We start from the raw sequence: 18743 nt of genomic DNA, 5'->3' as shown, positions 1-18743 counted from the left end.
TAAAAACAAGGAGATTACTGTGCATCCCCCAGAATGGTTGTTACTGCTAAAAAGTATTTAAGAATACTCAAAAACAAAATATAAATACATGATACCTATATATGATTTAACTTTTGTATGGCATGTGATTGATTTCCTATTATGATTATTTAACAGAAGCATTTAAGAACATTATTTCCTGCAATTGAATTAAAAATGCTTCATTACTGTACATTGACCTTGATGAGCAGGAGTGTAAAATCATTAAGGATCAAACAATAATACCACATTCCCTGAACTTTGTTCATATATTCATTATCACTGACAGAACATTAGGCAGTTTTGTTAAATGGATACATTGTCCTTTCATTCATTTTTTGAACCATTTTATTTTTCATTATAATATAACAACAAAAACAAGTCTAAGTCTATAATGAAAAATCAACTCTGAATGGAACACTAGTCCACCTGGAAGCACACCTATGCACACAAAAAATTACTAAAAATACATGTAGTGCAATATCAAATACTTTGTAAAAATCCAGATAAATAATATCATATTTATATGTCTTATCTTATGTTTTTGGTGATTCCTTATAGAATTCCAGTATAGTAGTCAAACATGATCCTCCTCAACCGAATCCATGCTATTTGCTAATACAACCTTTCTTGACATTTGCTACTCGATCTTTTACTTCCTTATTGCTTCTATTAATTTATCTCTGATGCACATTAAGCTTACTGGCCTATAGTTATTTGGATCAGCCTGACCACCCTTTTTACACAGAAGAAAAATTTCTGATAGCCTCCAATCTTTAGGAATTTCGCCAATGTACAGAAATGTTCCAAAAATATGCATCAATGTTTTATACTGTATATGTACTCACAAGCCTACTTAAGCACTCTAGGATGAATGTTACATGGTCCTGGAATTTAAGTTAAATACATCTATTTGCAATAAAGCTTACATCACTTTGCTATGTCTTTCAGGTGGTATATTGACCCTCTTATGTATGTCTTATTGCGAAAAGAGGCCTCCTCTAATAGAAAAAAAATCCAAAGATTGCTGGGTCAGAAGACCTTAAGCAATCAGTTATTCTTACCTTATCAAGATGACAGAATAAATTTAGCTAGGGTTCTTTCCTTGTATTTTATCTAACAGAATTAAAAATTCGTTCCACTGATCTCATAATAATTAATTATGTAAATAATGAGATAAATAATGAGAGTTGCAAAATGATGGTAAGCAAGCCAGAAGATAAGAACAGTGAGTGAGGTGCTATCAATTTACTTGTTTTCTTTGTTTTATTTTTGTTACTGCTTATGATAACTAAGGGTCATGGTGTTAAGCTATGGGCTTCATGGCACACATTGTTTTGATTTATATGGGAAATGCAGTACAAAGAAAGAAAGAAAGAAAGAAAGAAAGAAAGAAAGAAAGAAAGAAAGAAAGAAAGAAGACATGCCATAAATATTGATATATTTAGTCCAGGAAAACCATTGAAGCTGCCTTAAATTTTTTTTCATTTTTTCTTACAGTTCGTTTGACATGCGTTAACTCTATTAATCTATTCAATGTAATATAAATTGTATGAGTATACTCAACTAATCTTGTAATCTAAATTTGTTAAAAATACGTGGTAGCCACTCAATTAAAGATAACACAGTCAGGAATCCCACAGTGATTATATGGTCCAACACCTTTCTAATGGGTGGCTTGTGGGGGTGAGGAGGTTAGGGTGTTAGACATAATCACATTTATCTTTGCCAGTGACAGCACCCCTAACCCTGGCCAAGGTCTGTTACTGTCAGAAACAGGATGTGAAAAGAGCTCTTCATCTATTTCTCTACCCGCTCTTCTCTGGCTCACTTTTTTTCTGCCATTAGTAAGAAAAACAAAACATCTTAACCAGGTATCCTCCTTATTTCTACTTTAGATGCTTTTCTAAATCCTCCTTCTCAATCATTCAGTAAAGGCTCATTGCTTGTTCCTGAAAACCATTTTCTCAACTACTCATTTTTGTAGGCTTGACTGGTTATAATTATTTTACACATGGTTACACAATACTATTACCTAAAAGACCAACAGCAGAATTTTACATTTAAGTAATAAGAACCCAGCTGATAATGGAGTGCCCTGATCTACAGAATCTCCAGAAAAGCAAACAATCTTTGTCAGTATCACATTGCACATTGCAGTGTTTACAGATTGCTTGAATAGGTCACAGATGCTGAAAACATAAAGCTAGCAACTCACACATTAAAAGTTGTTTTAAAGCATACTGGTAAGAAATGTTTCTATCATCTCTGTTTCTCATTACCTGATTGAAGATCACACTGCTTTCTATGTTTGTATCATAAGATAATTCAAATAGCTTGCACTCCAATTATATCAATGTCCAAACAATACTGTTGACTAATTCCAGGAAATGCAGCTTTAAATTTACAGTTAACATGGTATATAAGTTGCAAATACTGGCACAGAAAATAAAAAAAGCTGAACTCTTCTAGACATTTTTATTGTTCCTAATAGTATCTTTTGGTAAGGGTCCCAATAACAGTATTCTCCTTCAGCTCCAATCCTTTCATTCTCTCTCTCACTCTATCCACTGTCTTTCTTTACTCTCTGTTCCTGTGTAGGGATTTCTCCTATCAGCCTTATGGATCTGACCATCTGGTTCTCTGAAGCTTGTACTGTTTCTTCTAAGTAACCCTCTCCATGGAGATGAGTGCTTGAAGTTGTATATATCTATAAACAAATAAACACAAATATGAGGACATACATGGTTAAGCCCAAGGTGCAAATACAAGGGGTCTCAGTGGGTCAGAGACACATTGTTAATCTTTAAGACCCCAATGTATGCCACAAGATCAGAATGGTGGGGGGTGGGGTCAAAGTAAATAAATTCTAAAAATAGTTCTGGTATTATTAATCACTCACTGCCCGTTACTGGATTTCTGAGTAAATAAGCTCAAATATGAATCCCAAATAATGTTATTGTTAGAATCTTTCTTTTTTTTTTAGTTCTCTTTACCCTTAAAATGGTAACTTTTTCCATCTGTGCACTTGATTAAGTAGAGCTGCAGTGCTGGTCTAGGGGAGGACTATGTTTTGTTCACATCATTATGCTCAGTGAATTGGTGGCTTTTGTTCTTCTGAGGGGAAGTAGAGTGTGTATGTTTCACTGGCTGCTCTGCGTGATACTAGTCAGAAGTACAAGGTAGCATGGCTGTTATTCTCAGATTCTGTAGCTATTCATGATTAGTCTATTTAAGATACAATATAGGTATCCTAAGTCATTGCATTCTATTTAGTTAATGGCAGGAACACTATCAAATAAAGATAAGCAAGCCACAAGAGAAATGAACATTGCGCTGTGATAATGCTAAAGTCACATCAAAGTATAAAAAGGATGTGTTAAATACTATATATATTATTGAACCAAATATTATGTCTGTGCACGATATTCCTTTATTTATATTTCCAAATTTTATAGTGTAAAGTAATATTTTAGTAATTTTTTCCTATGAGTAGTCTGAAATATAAGTATACTACATCAAAGTAGTCACCTAACTTCACGTTTTTCTCAGTTAATTAACCATGCCGAAAAACTGGTAACCATTTGAAAATTGCAGTGTCTTTAAGTGTTTATTTTTTATTAAATCTTTTTTCTTTCTCTGCTGTAAAGATTGATAAAGAAAGGATTACCTAAACTGACCTGAATAAAATGTATGTCTTACTAAATATTGTGTACCTGTAATACAATCCTTAAAATCAGATACGTTAAAAAATATACTAGTGAAGAGCAAAACATGCAAAAATTACCACTCCTTAAAGCCTTGTTCACACTTCAGTGTTTACCTGTGTTCTTTTCTGCAGCTGTGTGTAATCTGATTCACACCTGTAAAATCAATTCTACTCATGCCTCTTGTAAGAGTTAAATCCAACAAAAAAGCTAAATTTACCTTAGTTTGTTTTGCTTTGAACTTGAATTTAATGAAGCTTAACATAGATAATGGAAGATCCAATTTTACTCCCTATAAGTTAAAGGTAATGGAATGTTCGTAATCTTAGCTCTACATGACAATAAAATAACCTTTTGATTCAAGTTAGACAGCTTGAATGACACATGAACTGTTATACAGTTAGGTAATAATGGCATATAGTTTCCCAATCGTTACGTGCATTATGTACTGTCAAACATGTACGCTTGGGAGAAGGTTGGCAGGCTCAAATAATGTGGTTGCTCAGCCGGGCCAAGGGTTGGCGCTGTCACTTAACCATTTCTCCTTTTATTCCCCTGCAGACCATACAAAGAACCAACCAAGTAGTGATGTCACCATAAACCCACCCTCTGATGACATCTCTTCTGGCCATTCCTGATGATGACTTCCTCCAGAAGCCACCTACCACAGACATCATTTTCTTTTCCGGCCACCCTGGACCATCCCCTTATTTCCCTGTCATATAAAAGCTTCTGTCTACCTCTATTTAGTTCTGTTTTGAGCTCATTTGTAAAACTTTGTTTTCTTTGCTACTTTTCAGTATACAGGGTGGCCATTCCCCCAAACCTTTTTGAGTCTCCTACTCTCATTTATTCACATTGGTGTAGTCATCAGGATTATTGCTCAAAAATGTCGGAAGAGCAGGAACCTATTTCACAATATGGCTACTGAAATTCAAAATCTTAAGGTGCAGTTAGGGGAACAAAAGTAGAGATGGTTAAGTGACAGCGCCGGCTGAGCAACCACATTATTTGAGCCTTCCAACCTTCTCCCAAGCAAACATGTGTGACAGTACATGGATCAAATGTAGGTCTTGGTGTATGTGATAATAGAGAGAAACCTTAAGAATGTAGCCCAGCTCTTGTCATAGACAAGATGTTTCTCTTTTTCCATTTTTTTGCATGTATTATCAAGCCTTCTCCCTTTTTTGTGTGAACTGTTTGCTTTAACTTCACTACAATTTATAATACAAAGACAGCTCAACTGTGGAGTTTTGTTTATGTACAGCGCATCATACTAGTGCTGAAATTCCTTCCTGGTAGCTGCATTTGAACTATTCTGAACTATATTGGCAAACAAAGGTACACCTCTCATTCACATTACCATGGAGAAGCACAATATGGTTTTTGAAAACGTGACATGCTGCATACTTTCCATACTAAAACACACCATCATGCACATTACTATTTTTTCTCCAAGGGAAAATCTAACTACATAGGAAACTACCATCCAACCTCCACCACTGCAACTGCTCATTCCTGTTTCTTGAGTCCCGAAGAATCGGTTGAGAAATACACTCTCCAAGTACATTGCAGTTTCAAGTTTTGTCTTTTGGATTGTAGCTCAACAGAATTTCTGCATGTAACAGGAAATAAGACTGGTGATTTTTTTTTCACTAGACCCTATTTTTAAACACTATCAGAACACATGCAGAATTAAAGCATGTAAATACTTCCAGACAGGACTAAACATCTCTCTTCCTGTGTCAAAGGCATGAAATTTCACTGAAAGAAAAATGCAATTTGTGTTACAATTTTTTTGCGAGTTTAATTCTGCATGAATTGTTTCACTCATTGCTAAAATAAACATAAATAATACTACCTTAGATGCTTTTAGAGTTTATTTGTGCTTATTGATTAGCATACAGTATATCAGCGTTTCTTAACCTTTAAGTACTTGCGGCCTGAGTTTTCATAACAGTTTTAATCGTGCCCCCCTAAGGTTTTTTTGAAAGGAGCCCACTAATACCAATTTGTTCTTTTTTTAATTAATGATATATCATAGATGCATATTTTATTATACCTACTGTGGCACCCGACTAGGGTTCCTACCCTGCCGGGACACCCGGGGAGACAGGAGGAGGGCTCATGCCTCCTCCAGACCTCGAGGGGGCGACCGCCCTGGTTGTATTGGGGGCCATGGGTACAGGGCTTGGAAGCTCAACCCTGTAGGGGCCCGTGGTCACCGCCAGGGGGCATCCCCATGCCTAGAGGACCCTGGACCCCAGCACTTCCGCCACACCAGGAAGTGCTGGGGGGGAAGAAGAGAGGGAACACCCGGAGTCCTTCCGGGGAGACAGCCGGCACTTCCGCCACACTGGGGCGTGTTGGTGGAAGATTGCCGGTGCACACCTGGTATGGATAAAAGGGGCCGTCTCCCTTCATTCGAGGCTGGAGTCGGGTGGAAGCAGGACGAGTTCAGAGAGAGAGAGAGAGAGAGAGGCGGTCCGAAGAGAAGGCAGTGTGGTTGGCCTGGACTTTGGGGAAAATTGGGGTTTGTGGAGCACTTTTGGACATTGTAAATAATAGGAATAGTGTAAATAAACGTGTGGTGGTGCAAAAGAACATGTCTGCCTACCTGTGTCTGGGGCTTATTCCACACTACTTAACTTTTATCGACATTTATCTAACTCTGTATTTATTTTTCTAGTATCAGAATGTAGTTTAAGTTAATTTGTTTTGGTTTCAATAGATGTATTTTTCATATTTTCAATTCTTGTTTTCTTTTTTTCACATCTTCGCGGCCCCCTTTTTTTTTTCTTCCCCACAGTTTGAGAACCACCGCAGTATACCATGCAGTATACATACAGCATACTATAAAGTATAGTCTGTATTCTTGTTATATATCCTGTTATATATCTTGTTATATATATATATATATATATAGTCTTATAAAACCAGAAGTATTAAAGAATTAGACATCAGGATAAACTCAGTATAATTCAATAAAAGAGATGGACATCAGGTTAAACTCAAAATAATTCAACAAACAACCAAGAAATAAAGCACAGATTCTATTTCACTGCACCAAAAGTCTGTGTAATTATTCCATAATGCCAGCAAGTTTAAAAAATGATGCCGAACATGCTTTGTTTTGCTCTTTTATTATCAACACTCAGCTATAGGATGAAAAGAAAATTAATATTTCTAACAAAATTTAAACAAAGTTGCATGACTTAACATTGATTGTACAGTGTCCATTTGATTTATTTATGTCTTATTAGCCAAAATATGTAATTTCCAGGCAATAACAGTGTTTAGTTTTGAAGTTCGCCTCATCCACCAGCTGATCTTTTTGGAGCACAACATTACTTTTTAAAAATAAGATATCAATCAAATGGGCGTTACTGTTAAAACACTCCATATGGTAAATTACATGCTTCTTTAAAAGTAATAATCTGAAAAGAACAAGTATAATATCAGTCTTCTTGCATGTTGAATATTGTGTCACCTTACAATGTGAAGAAGAGCCATATCTCCTGTATAACTTATATATCAAATTATCAGATTTCAAATTTTTACTTAACCAATTGAAGCTTCTTCAATATAACTTTGCTAATCCTTTATTTTTAAAAGTTATGAGGAATAAACCAGTGTACCAACCTATAGAGAATTTTTTTTTTATTGAGCCAAGTTACTAAGTCCATTTAAATACCATAATATTCCTAACCCGCTTATTCAGGGCAGGATCATAGGGCAGCTGCATTTACTTAGCAACCTATAATAATCAAGAATTAATGAAGTAATGGCTGATTTAATTGGATTAATCATATCACCTTACCAGTCATACTGCCAACATTCAAAGTTCCTACCCTCAGTTCTACTCTCTTTACCTTCCTCCTCTCCCCCTGCCTCTGAACATGTCTCCCCCCCCCCTTCTTCTCCTTCTTTTTCTTCTTCTTCTTTGGCCAGCAGTAGCCCAATTTCCGCCACCACCCTGTTGGCTAACAGTACTGGTGGCGGTTGTTGTTAACCCAGGGCTCGACCGATCCGTTATGGAAATTTGTATTGTTGTCCGCATATTGATTTGGCAAAATTTTACAACGGATGCCCTTCCTGATGTAACCCTCCCCGTTCATCTGGGCTTGGGACCAGCACAAAGAAACACACTGGTTTGTGCATCCCCTGTGGCTGGGTTGCAAGGACTCTGCTCTAACTCTACTTAAATTCCTCATAGCCAGAATCCCCTGTTACAGAGAACACCACTGACATTTCCTGCTGATTGGCTCTAGCTGCTCTAACCTATTGTCTATTTTGGGCTGACACTTTATCTTTCCATGACTCATATTTTGGGGATTGGAGCTTGTGGTCTGGGCCTGGGAATATGTACTGGATGCCAGTAATGGGCATAAATGCTCATATTTCATATGTGAACTTCCTATTGATAAGTGCAATACCCTTATATGCATAATATGTATAATATTATTATGTATAATGTACACATTTATAATATAAAGTAGAACTGATGATTTTTGCATGTGTCTGTGACATATTCTTACAGGGAACATAACCAATGGATGTCAATATGCATGTGTACAATCCCTGTCATCACAATGATGTCATGCTGCTTTTGTCATTCATAGCTCCAGAAGGCAACTGGGGATCTTCAGAAAATCAAACCAGCAAAAAATAAATGACTGAAAAAATACGCTGCTGCCTCGCAGTTGGCAGACCTGGGGACCTGGGTTCGCTTCCCGGGTCCTCCCTGCGTGGAGTTTGCATGTTCTCCCCATGTCTGTGTGGGTTTCCTCCGGGTGCTCCGGTTTCCTCCCACAGTCCAAAGACATGCTGGTTATGTGGATTGGCGATTCTAAATTGGCCCTAGTGTGTGCTTGGTGTGTTTGTGTGTGTCCTGCGGTGGGTTGGCATCCTGCCTGGGATTGGTTCCTGCCTTGTGCCCTGTGTTGGCTGGGATTGGGTCCAGCAGACCCCCGTGACCCTGTGTTTGGATTCAGTGGGTTAGAAAATGGATGGATGGATGCATAAAATAAAAAGACACACATGCATTTTAAGCTATTATCTCTAGCACAGTGAATGTTAAAAGTCTCATTTTTATATACAATGATTGACAGAATTCTAATATATGTTACTTTATATCTTGGGCAATTCTGCCAAAACCTAAAAGTGAATCTTTTTGGATAATATTGTCTCAATGCTGGTTGACTGCTATCGACTGGGTCAACAACAGCTAGCATTCAATTGATATCAGCCTTTGACATAATTGATAATTGACATAATTCAGCATCTTGTAAACAGGGAGCTGAGTCCACTTTGTTGATTTGACTGTGTTGCTATCTTACTAGGAATATAATGGAATGAGACAAAGCAAGGGTGAATGGTATGCCTAGCCCCTTGATATGGATTCCCCATGCTTAATTTTTTACATGCTGCATTTCCATTAGGAAGATTCAATTTAGTAATTCCTCAGAAGTGAGGATGATGTTAAGTAGGGCATTTCTGTTGTCTGGTATTAAAGCTGAAATGTCTCTGGACTGAGAGGCAAGGTAGCTTGAGGAATGTAACTTTGTAAATGATACTGAAAAAATAGAGATATAAATCTAAATACCTAAAATCATATCTATGCTATCTTTACTTGCTTTAGAGGAAGTGTTGGTTCAAGTTATGTTTACTGACACATATCATGTCCCATAATTAGCATATGTCCCATATGCTTTGAGGAATGATCCCAAGTAGTTGCACATTCTCGCTGTTCTCACCTTATTCATATGCATTACGGGTTGAATTTTAATTTGAAAAAAGACCATATGCCATTATTCATTATAATGTGTATTAGAGTAGAAAATGGCACGACTAATTAGTTGATTTAGATTATTCATTGTGTACAAAAAAGCTTAAATTGATGAAGTTATTTTGAATAGATACACTATATACAGGGCGGCACAGTGACGCAGTGGTAGCGCTACTGCCTCGCAGTAAGAAAACCTGGGTTTGCTTCCCGGGTCCTCCCTGCGTAGAGTTTGCATGTTCTCCCTGTGTCTGTGTGGGTTTCCTCTGCATGCTCCGGTTTCCTCCCACAGTCCAAAGACATGCAGGTTAGGTGCATTGGTGATTCTAAATTGTCCCTAGTGTGTGCTTGGTGTGTGTGTGTGTGTGTGTGTGTGTGCACCCTGCTGTGAGCTGGCGCCCTGTCCGGGGTTTGTTCCTGCCTTGTGCCCTGTGTTGGCTGGGATTGGCTCCAGCAGACGCCCGTGACCCTGTGTTTGGATATAGCAGGTTGGAAAATGACTGACTGACTGACATTATATACATTTCTTTTTTGACCCATTGCTTTTCTTAATTTCTATCCCAAATGTTTTGTGTTATCAATCACAACACAAAACAAACCGAACACTGTTTGTGCTCCTATGTGCATGTATTTAACTGAACATATTCATTTTACAAATGTATTGTTAATGTTATTATTTATATTATCTAAAAGCTATAATATCTGGCATATTGTATAATTAATATATTAGCCATAAGCAGCATGAGTTCCTTTGTTATGTTAACCTATGTATACAATGTAAACTATTTTTCATATTTTTTCCTGAAATGTAACTGAAACTATGTGGTGTTTCACATCACTGACTTTTATGGAGAAGCATCGGAACATTCCTTTAACATTCCACTAAAACTGAAATCTGCCAAAATTACAAAGCAACTACAGTACTACATTTGCAAAAATTGGCCTATATTACATGAAACTGTATTTTATGCTACCTTTACATTTATTTACATATTCATTGTTTTAATTCCTAAATTAAATTTTCATGAAAAACCATTTCAGAAAACATAATAATGAACATATTTTTTTCTATCAGAATAGAAGGATAACATTCCATACTGTGTCTGATTCTGATTCTGATATTGATACTGTTGAAGTTTTGAAGAACTAACTCTAATTTTAGTATAAATCAAACTGTTAATCGAGTATGTTTTGTACCTGTTATTAGTTGATTCTGTAATAGCAAGCACAGTTTTGACCTTTGAGATGGATATTGATAAAGAACAGCATAAAGAAGCACTAGTAGAAAATGGAAGTTAGAAGATATGGTGAAACCTTCGTGAGTAATGGGCTTCGATAGAATCATGCCACTATGACATTGTGCAATGGTGAAAGCATATAAAAGGGATGGTGCTCAGAGAAAAGGTCAGACACTTTACCTTGGTATTTTCTGTTCTATCCATTGTGTTTCTAATTCTGCATGCAGAATTATAAATAAATCCTTGATTCTGTATTTTCTAAATTATTAAGCCTGTTGTTTTCTTCCACAATAAACATAAATTAACGTGATGGGTAGTCAACAGACGAATTGTGGGAGGAAAGTGGTGGCATAGGGCAGGGAGGTTGAGAAAATTTTTACTAGTAGAAGTGGTGCATACAGGAGCAAGGAGTAGGAACACTCAGGAAGATGAGATAAAGGATGGCATGGACAGGATCAAGTAAAACTCACCCAAGAAGTTAGAGTTTATGCAACCCAAAAGGTAGTAAAGATGCCTGATCCACCATCTGAACAGAGAGACAGAGGGGAAGTGAGATTAAGGCCATGGAGAGTCTTTGCAAGGTTGAAACATCTGCATACTAATGGTGGGTACCACATAGTTCCAGGAAAGCAACAGCAGGTATGGGATTATCTCTTTTAGAGTTCTGGCAGTGAGAGAGAAGCATAGGAGACAAGGCCTCTCCAAAAGTAATAAAAGCTCAGGGGTGCAAGAACGCCAGGAACTGCTACAGTGAAAAAGTTGAGATGGCACCAACCTGAAAAGTCATTTCATAATTTATTTTCAGAATTTGCCCAGAAGTAACCCCTGTTATCCAAAGATGATCTCTGGCACTACAGCATAGACAGAGTCCATCTGTGTTTTTGTTCCAGTCAGTCTCTCTGAATTGCCTGCTGGCAAAGGAGAATGTGAGCAGCTGAGAGAATGGTGTTATCTGGACAAGAATATAGTGCCATTGAGATGTAAGAAGAGTCAATGTCTAAAATTCAGAGAAGGCACTGCAAAATACTGAAATACTAAATCGTAAGTGAGCATTACTAAATAGTAAGTGAAGATTACTAAGAGTCATTAATTAGTTGTCACGGAAACTGTGATATTAAAACTTATTTAAACAAAGTCAAGAAGTGGAATGCTTTGAGTCATGAACCAGATGATATAAACTACTAAGAGCACAAAGACTGAAATTGTTCAAAGGATGTATTTGTGCTGGGTTTTAAAGCAAAATATCCATGATGTGGTGCATAGTGCCTTCTGGGAGGCAGCCCATAGTCACAGTGCAGCGCATCCTACCAACATAATTATAAAATGATGACATGTGTGATGGATTGCCGGCTTTTTATTCCGGCCCTCACCCCCAGGCCACCAGGAGGAGCTCTCCCGACAGCATGGACAGGCCCCGAATTCCAGCAGGGCCTCATGGACTATGTAGTTTTTATACACAGCCCTGCTGGATACCTTGGGGACCACTAGGAGTTGCTGTCAGGAAGCCCGTGGACTCATGTGTGCCCTATAACCTGGAAGTACGTCCTGGTCACGTGAGCAGGAGAGATGACGTGCTTCCAGGTTGAAGATAAGAACTGTTTACCCTGACCCGGAAGGATAGGAACTGTGGACTGTTGGGCAGGAACACCTCCGGGTCAGGGTGTATAAAAGGACTCTGGGAAAGCCCAGACACTGAGCTGAGCTGGGAGGTAGGGTGGCTAAGTGTCTGGGAGAAGGAGGAGAGAGAATTGTGATTATTATAGTGTTTATTATTATATGAGTAGTGTGGAGTGGAGGGTGCTTTGTGCACGTGAGTACTGTACAATAAAAGAGTCTTGTACTTTCACCTGGTGTTTGGAGTGGTACCTGAGGGTTCAAGAGGTGGACACACACCTCTACTGCTACACATACAATACTTGAAATTAAATGATAAAAGTATTAATACTTGTTCATAATTAAATATTAATACACAGTACACATGTATTAATATTCTTTTACATTTGTTCATCTCTTACTTGTGTTTACTTATTTAATACATGTATGCACGTCTATATTCTGGACAACCTTGGTGTTATTTGGGTTAAGAAGGTTGCTGCAACAGTGCCACTACGTTGTTGTGAACTTTGAAAATTTTCTATACTCTTGATAAAACACTACCATTAAATGAAGTGACAGAGATTAAAAGAAAGTTGCAAAAGAGAGGTCAGTCGTTTTCATATTATTAGTCAAGACATCAATCTTCCAGTTTAAAGGAGATTGTTAAATATGTAGTCAAATAAAGACATAAATAGAATTTCCTAACTAGAAGATTGTTCTAGTTTTTTTTTTTTTTTTGTAACTTGACATTTCCTTTATTTTTTAACAAAGCCTGAACATGTATAAATGTATATAATTGTATTTTATAACATGGCTATCATGATGTTTAGAGTCATTTAGCTTAAGCATCATGCACCTAGAAATCATGTGGCATAATGGCTACCACACACAAAAAAGAACACAGTGAAACAAAAATGTAGAAGATAGTGTTGCCCATAAGCAAATAAATAAACACAATCACAATGAAATAAAAATATCAAAATAATGATAAAATAATAAATAATAGCATTCAAGTATGTTTGCATACACCTTACACTTTAGTGGCTATCTATCTATCTATCTATCTATCTATCTATCTATCTATCTATCTATCTATCTATCTATCTATCTATCTATCTATCTATCTATCTATCTATCTATCTATCTATCTATCTATCTATCTACAATATGCTTATGATACTTTGTTCGTGTTTCAAGATGCACAAAACCATTCATTTTGTATTATCACATCTTTTAAATAAACATCCTATAATTCGTCCTCATATTTTTTTTCACTGTCTTGTCCTTTACTTTTATCAATATGTTGAAGTAATTCCGACTCATGTCTGCCAAACAAAACTATTTTTACAGCACTAGCTAATGGATAATGAACTTTTGAAACTAGGAATTTCTTTGCGTCGACATGAAATACTTCCTCCGGTAATGACTTGTTACTCAACGTATAAATTGACTGTAATGTCAGTGACTGCTTTAAAATTTTATAATGTAAAATCGTCTGTGTTTGTATATTTTGGGATGGGGGGGGGGACTGAAGTAAACTGTCGTTATTATCTCCATTTAGAAGTCAAGAAGGACACTGCAACTCTTCAAAATGACATTTGTGGAACTGTATTTATGCTGAAACAATAACAAACGAGATATTGGGAAATTGTAATGGGCATGAACTGCTCATAAAAAATGGCATTGTTGAAAATTGTTTCATATTAACATCTTAAGTAATACTCTGATTAACTGCACTTTATGTTTTGTTTCCTTGGACATTATCCATGAAAGTTTACTCATCCAAATAGACGGATGTGAACTCTGTGCACAACCCCAGCACTCCATAAAAGTGGGTCATGTCTACTTTAAAACATTCTCAGTGGATTGTTAGCAATCCTGAGGTCAAGGAAATGAAAAACAAAAACAGCATTAAAGCACAGATATAAAAGATTTATTTTACAGGATGGATTATTTTTGTTCAGGTTTTTAAAGTTTGTAACTATTAATTGTGTATTTGTTACAGTTATTACAATATGTCCAATGTTCACCATGTTAGGGGAACAAAAAAAATGTAAATGTCAATGTATTTAAATACTCTTGTGATATAAAGTACATTTTTGAGGAAATAAATCTGCTTTCCAAGTCTGATTTACAGACGGCGATACTTAAAATTAATTGACCAAAGTTATTTCACATCCCAATTTGTATGGAACAAGTTAGTGAATGAGGGTATGCGTGTGATGGTACTCAACAATGAACTGGTGCACAATCCAGGTACAGACTGTAACTCCCTTTAATCCTGAAATGGGAAAGCATGGTTTAAAAATGGATAAGGGTTACCAGCCATGCCTAAAGTTACTTTAAACTTGTTTTGTTTTTTTATTTGGTAAATTCAACACTGGCCCACTGGGGAGCCAAAGTCTTGCCAAGTACCATGTACAATGTGAATTTCCTATTGGGATTAATAAAGTATCTATCTATCTATCTATCTATCTATCTATCTATCTATCTATCTATCTATCTATCTATCTATCTATCTATCTATCTATCTATCTATCTATCTATCTATCTATCTATCTATCTATCTATCTATCTATCTATCTATCTATGTACTCCTTTTAGTCCTGGAAGAGATATCTATCCATCTCAAGACAATCATACCAGATTACTGAAGCCATTAAGAGTTACTGATTAACCTAATATGCACACCTTTTGCATTTTGGAGGAACCATAGTATCCAGAGAACAACGCATGTGGATATGTGAATTTTGTGCAAACTCCATAACCAGACTTGGAGTCATCTGTGCATTAAGGGCAGATAGGGCATTGCTCCTCATTTCCCTATCAGATCTTGTCTCAATAAAAATGTAGAGATCAAATGTTTATAGGAAACTCAATTTAGTAGTCATAATCAAATTTTTTTGATTTTACATTATATCCTCAATGCAATTTCTTATCTAAAAAAATATTTCTGTTTGGAGTTTGTGACCACCATTACCCTGTTTCCATGTTTCTTCAACCATGAATTGTTCTAGGCATACGTTTGCTAAATTTTCAGTTACACCTTAGAGCCCTTTCAACCAACCCACTGATTGATTTTGAAGACACGACTTACAGGGCACTTGAATTTGCACTTCTTGGTGTTCGTGGTGGAGGGGTTTGCATGTCCCAATGATCCTAGGAGCTCTGTTGTCCGGGGCTTTATGCCCCTGGTAGGGTCACCCAAGGCAAAGTGGTCCTAGGTGAGGGATGAGACAAAGTGCGGTTCAAAAGACCTTCTATGATGAATAAAAAATTTGGACGGCGTTTTCCCTCGCCTGGACGCAGGTCACCGGGGCCCCCCTCTGGAGACAGGCCTGGAGGTGGGGCTCGATGGCGAGCGCCTGGTGGCCGGGCTTGCACCCATGGGGCTCGGCCGGGCACAGCCCGAAGAGGCAACGTGGGTCCTCCTTACCATGGGCTCACCACCTATGGGAGGGGCCAAGGAGGTTGGGTGCAGTGTGAGTTGGGTGATGGCCGAAGGCGGGGACATTGGCAGTCCGATCCTCGGCTACAGAAGCTGGCTCTTGGGACGTGAAATGTCACCTCTCTGAAGGGGAAGGAGCCTGAACTAGTGCGCGAGGTCGAGCGGTTTCGGCTAGATATAGTCGGGCTCACCTCGACGCACAGCTTTGACTCTGGAACCAATCTCCTTGAGAGGGGCTGGACTCTCTACCACTCTGGAGTTGCCCCCGGTGAAAGGCTCTGAGCGGGTGTGGGCATACTTATTGCCCCCCGACTTGGAGCCTGTACATTGGGGTTTACCCCGGTGGACGAGAGGGTAGCCTCCCTCCGCCTTCGGGTGGGGGGACGGGTCCTAACTGTTGTTTGTGCGTATGCACCGAACAGAAGTTCGGAGTACCCACCCTTTTTGGAGTCCCTGGAGGGGGTGCTAGAGGGCATACCTTCTGGGGACACCCTCGTACTGCTGGGAGACTTCAATGCTCACGTGGGCAATGACAGTGAGACCTGGAAGGGCGTGATTGGGAGGAATGGCCCCCCCGATCTGAACCCGAGTGGTGTTTTGTTATTGGACTTCTGTGCTCGTCACGGATTGTCCATAACGAACACCATGTTCAAGCATAGGGGTGTTCATATGTGCACTTGGCACCAGGACACCCTAGGCCACAGTTCTAATGATCGACTTTGTGGTCGTGTCATCGGACCTGCGGCCACATGTCTTGGACATGTGAAGAGAGGGGCGGAGCTGTCAACTGATCACCACCTGGTGGTGAGTTGGCTTCGATGGTGGGGGAGGATGCCGGTCAGGCCTGGTAGGCCCAAACGTGTTGTGAGGTCTGCTGGGAACGTCTGACAGAGCCCCCTGCCAGAAGTAGCTTCAACTCCCACCTCCGGCAGAACTTCGACCACGTCCCGAGGGAGGTGGGGGACATTGAGTCCGAATGGGCCATGTTCCGTGCCTCTATTGTTGAGGCGGCTGACCGGAGCTATGGCCGTAAGGTGGTTGGTGCCTGTCGTGGCGGCAATCTCCAAACCCGTTGGTGGACACCAGCAGTGAGGGATGCTGTCAAGCTGAAGAAGGAGTCCTACCGCTCCCTTTTGTCCTGTGGGACTCTGGAGGCAGCTAATATGTACCGGCAAGCCAAGCGGAATGCGGCTTCGGTGGTTGCTGAGGCAAAAACTCGGGCATGGGAGGAGTTTGGGGAGGCCATGCAGAACGACTTTTGGATGGCTTTGAGGAGATTCTGGTCCACCGTCCGGCGTCTCAGGAGGGGGAAGCAGTGCAGTGTCAACACTGTATATGGTGGGGATGATGCACTGCTGACCTCGACTCAGGACGTTGTGGGTCGGTTGGGGGAGTACTTCGAAGACCTCCTCAATCCCACTAACATACATTCCAATGAGGAAGCAGAGCCTGGGGACTCGGAGGTGGGCTCCCCCATCTCTGGGACTGAGGTCACCGAGGTGGTCAAAAAACTCCTTGGTGGCAGGGCCCCGGGGGTGGATGAGATACGCCCGGAGTTCCTTAAGGTTCTGGATGTTGGTTGACACGTCTCTGCAACATCGCATGGACATCAGGGTCAGTGCCTCTGGATTGGCAGACCGGGGTGGTGGTCACCCTCTTTAAGAAAGGGGACCGGAGGGTGTGTTCCAACTACAGAAGGATCACACTCCTCAGCCTCCCTGAAAAAGTCTATTCGGGGGTTCTGGAGAGGAGGGTCTGTCGGATAGTCGAACCTCGGATTCAGGAGGAACAATGTGGTTTTCGTCCTGGTCGCGGAACAGTGGACCAGCTCTACACCCTTAGCAGAGTCCTGGAGGGTGCATGGGAGTTCGCCCAACCAGTCTACATGTGTTTTGTGGACTTGGAAAAGGCGTTCGACCGTGTCCCTTGGGGAATCCTGTGGGGGGTGCTCCGGGAGTATGGGGGTACCAGACCCCCTGATAAGGGCTGTTCTGTCCCTGTACAACCGGTGTCAGAGCTTGGTCCGCATTACCGGCAGTAAGTCAAACCCGTTTTCAGTGAGAGTTGGACTCCGCCAGGGCTGCCCTTTGTCACCGATTCTGTTCATAACTTTTATGGACAGAATTTCTAGGCCCAGCCAGGGTGTTGAGGGGGTCCGGTTTGGTGGACTCAGGATTGTGTCACTGCTTTTTGCAGATGATGTTGTCCTGTTTGCTTCATCAGGCCGTGATCTTCAGCTCTCTCTGGATTGGTTCGCAGCTGAGTGTGAAGCGACTGGGATGGGAATCAGCACCTCCAAATCCGAGACCATGGTCCTCAGCCGGAAAAGGATGGAGTGCCCTCTTAGGGTTGGGAGCGAGATCCTGCCTCAAGTGAAGGAGTTCAAGTATCTCAGGTCTTGTTCACAAGTGAGGGAAGAATGTAGCGTGAGATCGACAGGCGGATCAGTGCGGCATCCGCAGTGATGCGGGTCTGCATCGGTCTTTCGTGGTGAAAAAGGAGCTGAGCCATAAGGCAAAGCTCTCAGTTTATCAGTCGATCTATGTTCCTACCCTCACCTATGGTCATGAGCTATGGGTAGTGACCGAAAGAATGAGATCGTGAATACAAGCGGCTGAAATGAGTTTCCTCCGCAGGGTGTCTGGGCTCTCCCTTAAAGATAGGGTGAGAAGCTCAGTCATTCCGGGAGGGGCTCAGAGTAGAGCCGCTGCTCCTCCGCATCAAGAGGAGTCAGATGAGGTAGCGCGGGCATCTGATCAGGATGCCTCCTGGACGCCTCCCTGGTGAGGTGTTCCGGGCATGTCCAACCAGGAGGAGGCCCTGGGGAAGACCCAGGACACACTGGAGGGACTATGTCTTCTGGCTGGCCTGGGAATGCCTTGGGATTCTCCCGGAAGAGCTAGAAGAAGTGGCCGGGGAGAGGGAAGTCTGGGCATCTCTGCTCAAGCTTC

Source organism: Erpetoichthys calabaricus, chromosome 3 (assembly GCF_900747795.2).
Source record: "Erpetoichthys calabaricus chromosome 3, fErpCal1.3, whole genome shotgun sequence".
NCBI lineage: Eukaryota > Metazoa > Chordata > Cladistia > Polypteriformes > Polypteridae > Erpetoichthys > Erpetoichthys calabaricus.
The sequence above is the reverse complement of the archived record's forward strand: the minus strand, read 5'-3'. Positions refer to the sequence as shown.